Source organism: Aegilops tauschii, chromosome 3 (genome assembly GCF_002575655.3).
Source record: "Aegilops tauschii subsp. strangulata cultivar AL8/78 chromosome 3, Aet v6.0, whole genome shotgun sequence".
NCBI lineage: Eukaryota > Viridiplantae > Streptophyta > Magnoliopsida > Poales > Poaceae > Aegilops > Aegilops tauschii.
This window is the reverse complement of record NC_053037.3, coordinates 621,227,551-621,240,272: the sequence shown is the minus strand read 5'-3', so window position 1 is coordinate 621,240,272 and position 12,722 is coordinate 621,227,551.

The following is a 12,722-nucleotide window of genomic DNA, read 5'->3' as shown; positions in this document are numbered from 1 at the left end:
CTGCTAAACGCCCGGCAATTCATCAATTAGGGTTCCGCCGTTCTGCTTGCGCGTAATTTATGCCTACCTCCTCCATGTGAGTACACGTGCGACGCATGCTTCTCGTTAGTGTATTTTTTAATAAGAAGAAAAAAATAGAGAGAAGGATTTGCACTACATTAGTGGCACATATACATGTTTATTGATGTCCTCGGGCTCCGTCGTTGCGACGACGTTTGCTCCAGCGTCGGCGTGGAGCTTGGGAGGTAGTCCAGGAGCGGATGCAGATTGTGGTCTGCATCGAGGACATCTGGAAGACGGAACGTGTGCTGGGTTCGTGGTTCGTGGATGCCAGGTATGGTTTCCTCCTTCGGCGTCTTAGTCGTGGTGAGGTGCCAGATCTGCAGTTCGATGGCGTGTCCGGGGTGTTGCCTCGGCCTGATTCGTTCAACGGCAATGGCTTCACTTTTGGTGAGCCACCTTGAAGGTCCGCAAAGCTGTATATCAGCGATGGAGCCGCGTCGAGCTCGAGTGAGGAGGTGATCCGTCATTCTTTTCTTCGGTGGTTGCTGTGGTGGTGCCGGAGGCAGGTGACGGGCGTTGGTGTCAAGCTCAGAGATGTTCTACTATCTTTTCAGTTTTGTCCTGTCGGTCCTTACGTAACTTGTACTTTGTTCTTTATGATATGAATGAGACATGTATTATCATCACGTAGTTGTTTACGCAGGTGTAGGATTATTGATTAAATAATTCCGTAACAGAAGCAACAAATTGCCGGATTTGGGCATTGCTTATGTTTTCTTTTTGCAAAACACAGCGCAGCCGCAGACGCTCATAAACGTAGACATAAACTCAATCTTACGCAACTCAATGAGACTGCACTCATTCCACACGGGGAATTACATACACGGTATTTATTACGGGGAATATCGTGAAGGTGTAGCTACAACGATCGATTCTTAGAGTTGGACATTCAAGGTTGCACATATCATCGATTGTTAGGATTGTTTTAGAGCATACGACTAACACACGTGCACTTGGTATTGCTACTGTCGTGGCATTGCTTACTTGGTATTCCTTCTCTTCCCGGTTTTATACGGCAGAATTGCGTGCATTCTTTCTTTCTTCATCAGTTTAGACCAGTGAGGAGCCTTTTTGTATCATTTTGGCATGTATGTGATGTTCTTTTCCTTGTTTCATTGTGCCACGAGAAAAGCAAAGCAAATGGTTCTTTCAAAGAGGTTTTAACGGATGAAGTTACTATGGATTGTAGTGGGAAGTGATTTGTAGGGGCGGGGGGGGGGGGGGGGGGGGGGGGTCATACAACTATACAAGAACTTACTAACTCCTGGTACCTGCTAAACGCCCAACAATTCAATTAGGGTTCCGCCATTTTGTTCTGCGGTCCATGTACATGTGCAATGCATGTTTCTCGTTATTTTTTAAGAGAAAAAACGAAGAGACAGAGATACGCACTAAATTAGTGGCATATATGTGTTTGATAATGTTAGAGATATGCAATTAAATAACAGCGTAACGGTTATTAGAGGAGATATCAAGCAATAAATTACTGGATTCGGACATTGGTTTTTCTTCTTCTTGCGACGCACAAGCTCATTATTAGACACAAACATAAACTCAATCTTATGCAACCTAAATGACATGACACTCATTTCACACGGGGAATTACTTACACGGTTATTTAAGGAGATATCGTGAAGGTGTAGCTACAACAATTGATTCTTAGAGTTGAACATTGAGGGTTGCACATATCATCGATTGCTAAGATTGTTTTAGAGCAAATCCCGACTAACACGTGCACTTTGTATTGATGGCGTCATGGCATTGCTTACTTTGTATTCCTTCTCTTCCGGTTTTGGCATGGTAGAAATGTGTGTATCCTTTGTTCACCAATTCAACCAATGAGGGGCCTTTTTGTATCATTTCAGTTGTATGTAATTTTTTCCTTGTTTCATCGTGCCACGTGAAAAAAGGATATATGCCACACGTGTGATACATGTTTCTTCATTTGGTTTTTAAGAAAAAAAATAGTGACAAAGATATGCACTAAATTAGTGGCATATATATATATGCTTATTGATGTCAGAGACATGCAATTAAATAATCCCGTAACGGCTTTTAGAGGAGATATGGAGCAATAAATTACTGGATTTGGACATTGTTTTTTTTTCTTTTTGCGAAACACAGCACAGCCGCACACGCTCATAAACATAGATATAAACTCAACCCTACGCAACTAAATTAAATGACACCACTCGCTTCACACAGGGAATTACATACACGGTATTTACTACGGGGGATATGGTGAAGGTGTAGCTACAACAATCGATTCTTAGAGTTGAACATTGAGGGTTGCACATATCATCGATTGCTAAGATTGTTTTAGAGCAAATCCTGACTAACACGTGCACTTTGTATTGGTGGCGTCATGTCATTGCTTACTTTGTATTCCTTCTCTTCCGGTTTTGGCATGGTAGAAATGTGTGTATCCTTTGTTCACCAATTCAACCAACGAGGGGCCTTTTTGTATCATTTCAGTTGTATGTAATTTTTTCCTTGTTTCATCGTGCCACGTGAAAAAAGGATATATGCCACACGTGTGATACATGTTTCTTCATTTGTTTTTTAAGAAAAAAATAGTGACAAAGATATGCACTAAATTAGTGGCATATATATATATGCTTATTGATGTCAGAGACATGCAATTAAATAATCCCGTAATGGCTTTTAGAGGAGATATGGAGCAATAAATTACCGGATTTGGACATTTTTTTTTTCTTTTGCAAAACACAGCACAGCCGCACACGCTCATACACGCAGATGATAACCCACAAGTATAAGGGATCGCAACAGTTTTCGAGGGTAGAGTATTCAACCCAAATTTATTGATTCGACACAAGGGGGGGCAAAGAATATTCTCAAGTAGTAGCAGTTGAATTGTCAATTCAACCACACCTGGAAAACTTAATATCTGCAGCAAAGTATTTAGTAGCAAAGTAGTATGAAATTACAGTAACAGTGGCAAAAGTAACAGTAGTATTTTTGTAGTAATTGTAACAGTGGCAACGGTAAAGTAACTAAGCAAAGATCAATATGTGAAAAGCTCGTAGGCATTGGATCAGTGATGGAGAATTATGTCGGATGCGATTCCTCATGCAACATTTACAACATAGGGTGACACGGAATTAGCTCCAGTTCATCAATGTAATGTAGGCATGTATTCCGAATATAGTCATACGTGCTTATGGAAAAGAACTTGCATGACATCTTTTGTCCTACCCTCCCGTGGCAGCGGGGTCCTATTGAAAACTAAGGGATATTAATGCCTCCTTTTAATAGAGTATCGAACCAAAGCATTAACACTTAGAATACATGAACTCCTCAAACTACGGTCATCACCGGGAGTGGTCCCGATTATTGTCACTTCGGGGTTGCCGGATCATAACACATAGTAGGTGACTATTGACTTGCAATATAGGATCAAGAACTCACATATATTCATGAAAACATAATAGGTTCAGATCTAAAATCATGGCACTCGGGCCGTAGTGACAAGAATTAAGCATATCAAAATCATAGCAACATAATCTTAGAACATAATGGATGCTAGGGATCAAACCCTAACAAAACTAACTCGATTACATGGTAAATCTCATCCAACCCATCACCGTCTAGCAAGACTACGATGGAATTACTCACGCATGGCGGTGAGCATCATGAAATTGGTGATGGAGGAAGGTTCATGATGACGATGGCGACGGATTCCCCTCTCCGGAGCCCCGAACGGACTCCAGATCAGCCCTCCCGAGAGAGATTAGGGCTTGGCGGCGGCTCCGTATCGTAAAACGCGATGAATCCTTCTCTCTGATTTTTTTTCTTCCTGAACGTGAATATATAGAGTTGGAGTTGAGGTCGGTGGAGCCTCAGGGGGCCCACGAGACAGGGGGCACGCCCCAGGGGGGTGGGCGCGCCCTCCACCCTCGTGGACAGGGTGTGGGCCCCCTGGTGTTGATTCTTTCGCCAGTATTTTTTATTAATTCCAAAAATATTCTCCGTGAATTTCATGTCATTCCGAGAACTTTTATTTCTGCACAAAAATAACACCATGGCAATTCTGCTGAAAACTGCGTCAGTCCGGGTTAGTTCCATTCAAATCATGCAAGTTAGAGTCCAAAACAAGGGCAAAAGTGTTTGGAAAAGTAGATACGATGGAGACGTATTAACTCCCCCAAGCTTAAACCTTTGCTTGTCCTCAAGAAATTCAGTTGATAAACTGAAAGTGATAAAGAAAAACTTTTACAAACTCTGTTTGCTCTTGTTGTTGTAAATATGTAAAGCCAACATTCAAGTTTTCAGCAAAGATTATGAACTAACCATATTCACAATAATGCTTAGGTCTCATATTTACTCATATCAATTGCATAATCAACTAGCGAGCAATAATAATAAATCTCGGATGACAACACTGTCTCAAAGCAATCATAATATGATATAACAAGATGGTATCTCGCTAGCCCTTTCTGAGACCACAAAACATAGATGCAGAGCACCCTTGAAGATCAAGGACTGACTAAACATTGTAATTCATGGTAAAAGAGATCCAGTCACAGTCATACTCAATGTAAACTAATAGTAATGCATACAAATGACAGCGGTGCTCTCCAGCTGGTGCTTTTTAATAAGAGGGTGATGACTCAACATAAAAGTAAATAAATAGGCCCTTCGCAGAGGGAAGGAGGGATTTGTAGAGGTGCCAGAGCTCAAGTTTTGAAATAGAGATAAATAATATTTTGAGCGGCATACTTTCATTGTCAACATAACAACCGAGAGATCTCGATATCTTCCATGATACACACATTATAGGTGGTTCCCAAGCAGAATGGTAAAGTTTATACTCCCCACCACCAACAAGCATCAATCCATGGCTAGCCCGAAACAACGGGTGCCTCCAACTAACAACAATCCCGGGGGAGTTTTGTTTGCAATTATTTAGATTTGGTTTGAGCATGGGACTGGGCATCCCGGTTACCATCCATTTTCTCGTGAGTGAGGAGCGGAGTCCACTCCTCTTGAGAATAACCCACCTAGCATGGAAGATACAAACATCCCTAGTTGATACATGAGCTATTCGAGCATACAAAACAGAATTTCATTTGAAGGTTTAGAGTTTGGCACATACAAATTTACTTGGGATGGCAGGTAGGTACCGCATATAGGAAGGTATGGTGGACTCATATGGAATAACTTTGGGGTTTATGGAAGTGGATGCACAAGCAATATTCCCGCTTAGTACAAGTGAAGGCTAGAAAGAGACTGGGAAGCGACCAACTAGAGAGCGACAACAGTCATGAACATGCATTAAAATTAATCAACACTGAGTGCAAGCATGAGTAGGATATAATCCACCATGAACATAAATAGGCTATGTTGATTTTGTTTCAACTACATGCGTGAACATGTGCCAAGTCAAGCCACTCGAATCGTTCAAAGGAGGATACCACCCTATCATACCACATCACAACCATTTTAATAGCATGTTGGCACGCAAGGTAAACCATTATAAACTCCTAGCTAATTAAGCATGGCATGAGCAACTATAATCTCTAATTGTCATTGCAAACATGTTTCATTCATAATAGGCTGAATCAGGAACGATGAACTAATCATATTTACAAAAACAAGATAGGTCGAGTTCATACCAGCTTCTCTCATCTCAATCAGTCCATCATATATCGTCATTATTGCCTTTCACTTGCACGACCGAACGGTGTGGATAATAATAATAGTGCACGTGCATTGGACTAAGCTGGAATCTGCAAGCATTTAATACAAGGGAGAAGACAGGGTAACATGGGCTCTTGATTAAATCAACAATAATGCATATAAGAGCCACTTCAACATTTTCATTATGGTCTTCTCCTCTCGACCCCTAAAGAAAAGAAAAGAAATAAAACTATTTACACGGGAAAGCTCCCAACAAACAAAAGAAGAATGAGAAATCTTTTTGGGTTTTCTTTTTAATTACTACTACTACAGGCATGGAAAATAAACTTGCTAAAAGCTACAACTAGTTTTTTTTTGTTTTTTTTCTTAAGGTTATTCAAACACACAAGAAGAAGCTTAGAAAAGAAAATAAACTAGCATGGATAGTACAATGAAAAGTATGAGCACCGACAACTAGAATGAGTGTGTGAACATGAATGTAACGTCAGTGAGAAATACGTACTCCCCCAAGCTTAGGCTTTTGGCCTAAGTTGGTCTATGGCCACGGCTGGCCTGGTGGATATCCAAAGTTGTAACTGGGGTCGTACTGAGATGCAGCAGCTACTGCCTGATGAGCTGCGGCTTGGAGGCGAGCTACCTCCGTCCTCCTCTCATACTCGTTCGCCTCCTCCCTAGTTATAACATATCTCCTTTTTGCCTGAAAGTCAAAGAAAGTAGGAGCAGGGAGAGCAATATGGACAGTGCGACGTCTGTCAAAGATTAGTCGGTACTGGAGGGACTGTTCATTCCTCTCAACAAACCGATGACGAACCATAGCATTATAATCTAAATAAGCAGGAGGCAATTCCATATCATTTTCATGTATGGGTATCTCAAGATAATTAGCTACACGGGTTGCATAAATGCCACCAAACAAATCTCCACTTATACTGTTATGATGCAACCTTCGTGCAACGATAGCCCCTAAGTTATATTGTTTATCTCCTAATACAGCACTCTTGAGAACACTAAGGTCTGGAACGCACATGTGACAAGTTTCATCTTTACCGTTAATACATCTACCTATAAAGAGAGCAAAATAATGTATGGCAGGGAAATGGATGCTCCCTATGGCAGCTTGCGTGATTTCTCTAGATTCCCCCACAGTTATACTAGCAAGAAAGTCTTTATATTCAGATTTGCGAGGTTCACTAGCATTACCTCACTGCGGGAGTTTACAAGCAGTATTAAAATCTTCTAAGTCCATGGTATAAGATTTATCATAAAGATCAAATAGGACAGTGTGAGAATTGCGTGAAGATGTAAACTTAAACCTTCTCACAAAGGAATCAGTTAGGTAGTAATATTGGGGGCACTTATCTGACACGAAGCCCTCAAGTTCAGCATTACGCACATACGCGTCAAATTCCTCCTTAATGCCTGCTTGGACCATAAAATCTTCTGACGGCCATTCACAAGGCCGCACTTCAGCTTCTCTTGGTAGTTCATAGTCCGGCTCACGTATCGCGAGCTTGGGTTCTTGCTTCTTTGAGGAACCACCTTGGTACATTTTCCTAAACATATTTCTTCCTCGGATTTTTTTTTGAAATTTTTAGTGACTCAAAATAAAAGTGAATCAAACTCAACAAATTTGATAGCAACTACTCCCACAAGTGCCTAGAGACTATATCATGCATTAGAACTACTTAGGACCATATAAATTTGACATGCAAGCTCAAGAATAGGGTCACCTAAGCAGCAAAAATTTGCAATGAATAAAGCACTAGAACAAAAACTAATTGGACCATTGGAGGAGTCACATACCGAAGAACAATCCCCCAAAGCAGTTTTGCGAATGTAGCTTTGAGCAAGGAGATCGAAAATGGCAGCAAGATGAGCTAGAACTCGTGTTTGAGCTGTGTGGTGATTTTTTCTGGAGGAAGACGAAGTGTGTGGGTGCAGGAATAAGTGGAGGGGGGCCATGTGGGACCCACGAGGCAGGGGGCGCGCCCAGGGGGTAGGGCGCGCCCTGCACCCTCGTGGTCAGGTGGTTGCCCCTCTGGTGTGTTCTCGGTGCCAGATATTCTTAAATATTCTACAAAAAATCATATTTCATTTTCGGGACATTTGGAGAACTTTTATTTTCGGGGTATTTTTTTATTGCATGGATAATTCAGAAAACAGACAGAAGATACTATTTTTGCTTTATTTATTCTAAATAACAGAAAGTAAAAGGAGGGCACAAAGAGTTGTGCTTTCTAACTTCATCCATCTCATGCTCATCAAAAGGAATCCACTAACAAGGTTGATCAAGTCTTGTTAACAAACTCATTCTGAATCGCATGAAACCGGAGAATTTTCGAATAACACTAAGTTACCTCAACGGGGATATGCACATCCCCAATAATAAGAATATCATATTTCTTCTTGACAGTAGGAAGAGGAAATTCAAAACCTCCAATAGTAATTGTTGGAATTTTTCCAATAGAATTTATACTGTGGACTTGAGGTTGTTTCCTCGGAAAGTGTACCGTATGCTCATTACCATTAACATGAAAAGTGACATTGCCTTTGTGCAATCAATAACAGCCCCTGCAGTATTCAAAAAGGGTCTACCAAGGATAATCGACATACTATCGTCCTCGGGAATATCAAGAATAACAAAGTTCGTTAAAATAGTAACGTTTGCAACCACAACAGGCCCATCCTCACAAATACCGACATGTATAGCAGTTGATTTATTGGTCATTTGCAAAGATATTTCAGTAGGTGTCAACTTATTCAAATCAAGACTACGATATAAAGAGAGAGGCATGACACTAAAACCGGCTCCAAGATCACATAAAGTAGTTTTAACATAGTTTCTTTTAATGGAGCATGGTATAGTTGGTACTCCTGGATCTCCAAGTTTCTTTGGTATTCCACCCTTAAAAGTGTAATTAGCAAGCATGGTGGAAATTTCAGCTTTTGGTATCTTTCTTTTATTTGTAACAATATCTTTCATATACTTAGCATAAGGATTCATTTTATGCCTATCAGTCAAACGCATACGCAAAAAAGATAGGTCTAATCATTTCAGCAAAGCGCTCAAAATCCTCATCATCCTTTTTCTTGGATGGTTTAGGAGGAAAAGGCATGGGTTTCTGAACCCATGGTTCTCTTTCTTTACTGTGCTTCCTAGCAACGAAGTCTCTCTTATCATAATGTTGATTCTTTGATTGTGGGTTATCAAGATCAACAGTAGGTTCAGTCTCTACACCATTGTTATTGCTAGGTTGAGCATCAACATGAACATCATCATTAACATTATCATTAGGTTCATGTTCATTACCAGATTGTGTTTCAGCATCAGAAATAGAAATATCATTAGGATTCTCAGGTGTGTCAACAACAGGTTCACTAGAAGTATGCAAAGTCCTATCATTTTTCTTTTTCTTCTTCTTAGAAGGGTTATGTGCATCAACATTAATTATCTGAGAATCTTGCTCAATTCTCTTAGGGTGGCCCTCGGGATACAAAGGTTCCTGAGTCATTTTACCTCCTCTAGTCATAACTCTAACGGCATTATCATTTTTCTTATTATTTAATTCATTGAGCAAATCATTTTGAGCTTTAAGCACTTGTTCTACTTGAGTGCTAACCATAGAAGCATGTTTACTAATAAGTTTAAGTTCACTTTTAACGCTAGACATATAATCACTCAAGTGTTCAATCATATAAGCACTTCGTTTCAAATGTCTACCAACATAAGCATTGAAGTTTTCTTGTTTAACAATAAAATTATCAAACTCATCCAAGCATTGGCTAGCAGACTTATAACAAGGAATATCACCTTCATCAAATCTATAGAGAGAATTTACCTTTACTACCTGTGTCGGGTTATGAAGACCATGTATTTCTTCAATAGGTGGTAAATTCTTAACATCTTCAGCTTTAATACCCTTTTCTTTCATAGATTTCTTTGCCTCTTGCATATCTTCAGGACTGAGAAATAGAATACCCCTTTTCTTCGGAGTTGGCTTAGGAGTTGGTTCAGGAAGTGTCCAATTATTATCATTACTCAACATATTATTCAATAGCAATTCAGCTTGATCAACAGTTCTTTTTCCCTAAAAACACAACCAGCACAACTATCCAGGTGGTCTCTGGAAGCATCGGTTAGTCCATTATAAAAGATATCAAGTATTTCATTTTTCTTGAGAGGATGATTAGGCAAAGCATTAAGTAATCGGAGAAGCCTCCCCCAAGCTTTTGGGAGACTCTCTTCTTCAATTTGCACAAAATTATATATTTCCCTTAAGGCAGCTTGTTTTTTATGAGTGGAGGAATATTTAGCAGAGAAGTAATAAATCATATCCTGGGGACTACACACACAACCAGGAGTAAGGGAATTAAACCATGTTTTAGCATCACCCTTTAATGAGAACGGAAATAACTTAGGGATATAGTAGTAACGAATTTTTCCTCATTAGTGAACAGGGTGGCTATATCATTTAATTTAGTAAGATGTGCCACAACAGTTTTAGATTCATAGCCATAAAAAGGATTAGATTCAACCAAAGTAATTAACTCAGGATCGACAGAGAAATCATAATCCTTATCAGAAATACAGATAGGTGAAGTAGCAAAAGCAGGGTAGCATTCACAGATTTTTCTTTCACCTTAGCTAATAATTTCTTAAGATCATATCTATCATTGCAAGCAAGAAAATCTCTAACAGTTTATTCATCCATAACATAACCCTCAGGCACAACAGGCAATTCATATCTAGGGGGAGAATCTTCATCATCACTTTCATCAATATTATCAGTCTCAATAATTTCATTCTCTCTAGCCCTAGCAAATTGTTCATCAAGAAATTCACCTAATGGCACAGTAATATCAAGCATAGAAGTAGTCTCGTCATAAGTATCATGCAAAGCAGAAGTGGCATCATCAATAACATGTGATCTATCGGAATCAATAGCAGGTGTAGGTGTCGCAAATTTACTCATAATAGAAGGTGAATCAAGTGCAGAGCTAGATGGCAGTTCCTTACCTCCCCTCGTAGTTGAGGGAAAAATCTTAGTTCTTTCGTCTTTCAAGTTCCTCATAGTGATCAAAAGATATAAATCCCAAGTGACTCAAAGAATAGAGCTGTGCTCCGCGGCAACGGCGCCAGAAAGTAGTCTTGATAACCCACAAGTATAGGGGATTGCAACAGTTTTCGAGGGTAGAGTATTCAACTCAAATTTATTGGTTCGACACAAGGGGAGCCAAAGAATATTCTCAAGTATTAGTGCTACCTCTTGAGCATGCGTTGGTTTTCCCTTGAAGAGGAAATGGTGATGCAGCAAAGTAGCGTAAGTATTTTCCTCAGTTTTTCAGAACCAAGGTATCAATCCAGTAGGAGGCCACACGCAAGTCCCTCGTACCTACACAAACAAATAAGAACCTTGCAACCAACGCGATAAAGGGGTTGTCAATCCCTTCACGGCCACTTGCAAAAGTGAGATCTGATAGAGATGATAATATTTTTGGTATTTTTATGATAAATATTAAAAGTAAAGATTGCAAAATAAACGGCGCCAGAAATAGCTAGTTGACGGGAGATTAATATGATGGAAAATAGACCTGGGGGCCATAGGTTTCACTAGTGGCTTCTCTCAAGATAGCATAAGTATTACGGTCGGTGAACAAATTACTGTCGAGCAATTGATAGAATTGAGCAGCTAGGCATGATCATGTATATAGGCATCACGTCCGCAACAAGTAGACCGACTCCTGCCTGCATCTACTACTATTACTCCACACATCGACCGCTATCCATTATGCATCTAGAGTATTAAGTTAATAAGAACAGAGTAACGCATTAGGCAAGATGACATGATGTAGAGGGATAAACTCAAGCAATATGATATAAACCCCATCTTTTTATCCTCGATGGCAACAATACAATACGTGTCGTTTCCCTTTCTGTCACTGGGATCGAGCAATGCAAGATTGAACCCAAAGCTAAGCACTTCTCCCATTGCAAGAAAGATCAATCTAGTAGGCCAAACCAAACTGATAATTCGAAGAGACTTGCAAAGATAACCAATCATACATAAAAGAATTCAGAGAAGATTCAAATATTGTTCATAGATAATCTTGATCATAAACCCACAATTCATCGGATCTCGACAAACACACCGCAAAAAGAGTTACATAGAGTAGATCTCCAAGAAGATAGAGGAGAACTTTGTATTGAGATCCAAAGAGAGAGAAGAAGCCATCTTGCTAATAACTATGGACCCGAAGGTCTGTGGTGAACTACTCACACATCATCGGAGAGGCTATGGTGTTTGTAGAAGCCCCCGTGATCGATGCCCCCTCCGGCGGAGCGCCGGAAAAGGCCCCAAGATGGGATCTCACGGGTACAAAAGGTTGCGGCAGTGGAAATAGGGTTTCGTGGTGCTCTCGGATGGTTTCGGGGTACGTAGGTATATATAGGAGGAAGAAGTAGGTCGGTGGAGCCACGAGGGGCCCACGAGGGTGGGGGCGCGCCTCCCTGCCTCGTGGCCTCCTCGGTTGTTTCTTGACGTCCACTCCAAGTCCTCTGGATCACGTTTGTTCAAAAAATCACGTTCCCGAAGGTTTCATTCCGTTTGGATTCCGTTTGATATTCTTTTTCTGTGAAACACTGAAATAGGCAAAAAAACAGCAATTTGCACTGGGCCTTGGGTTAGTAGGTTAGTCCCAAAAATAATATAAAAGTGTATAATAAAGCCCATTAAACATCTGAAACAGAATACATAATAGCATGGAACAATCAAAACTTATAGATACGTTAGAGACGTATCAAGCATCCCCAAGCTTAATTCCTGCTCGTCCTCGAGTAGGTAAATGATAAAAACAGAATGATGTGGAATGCTTTCTAGCATATTCTTCAACATAATTTTCTTTATTGTGGCATGAATGTTCAGATCCGAAAGATTCAAGATAAAAGTTTAATGTTGAATAAAAATAATAATACTTCAAGCATGCTAACCAAGAAGTTA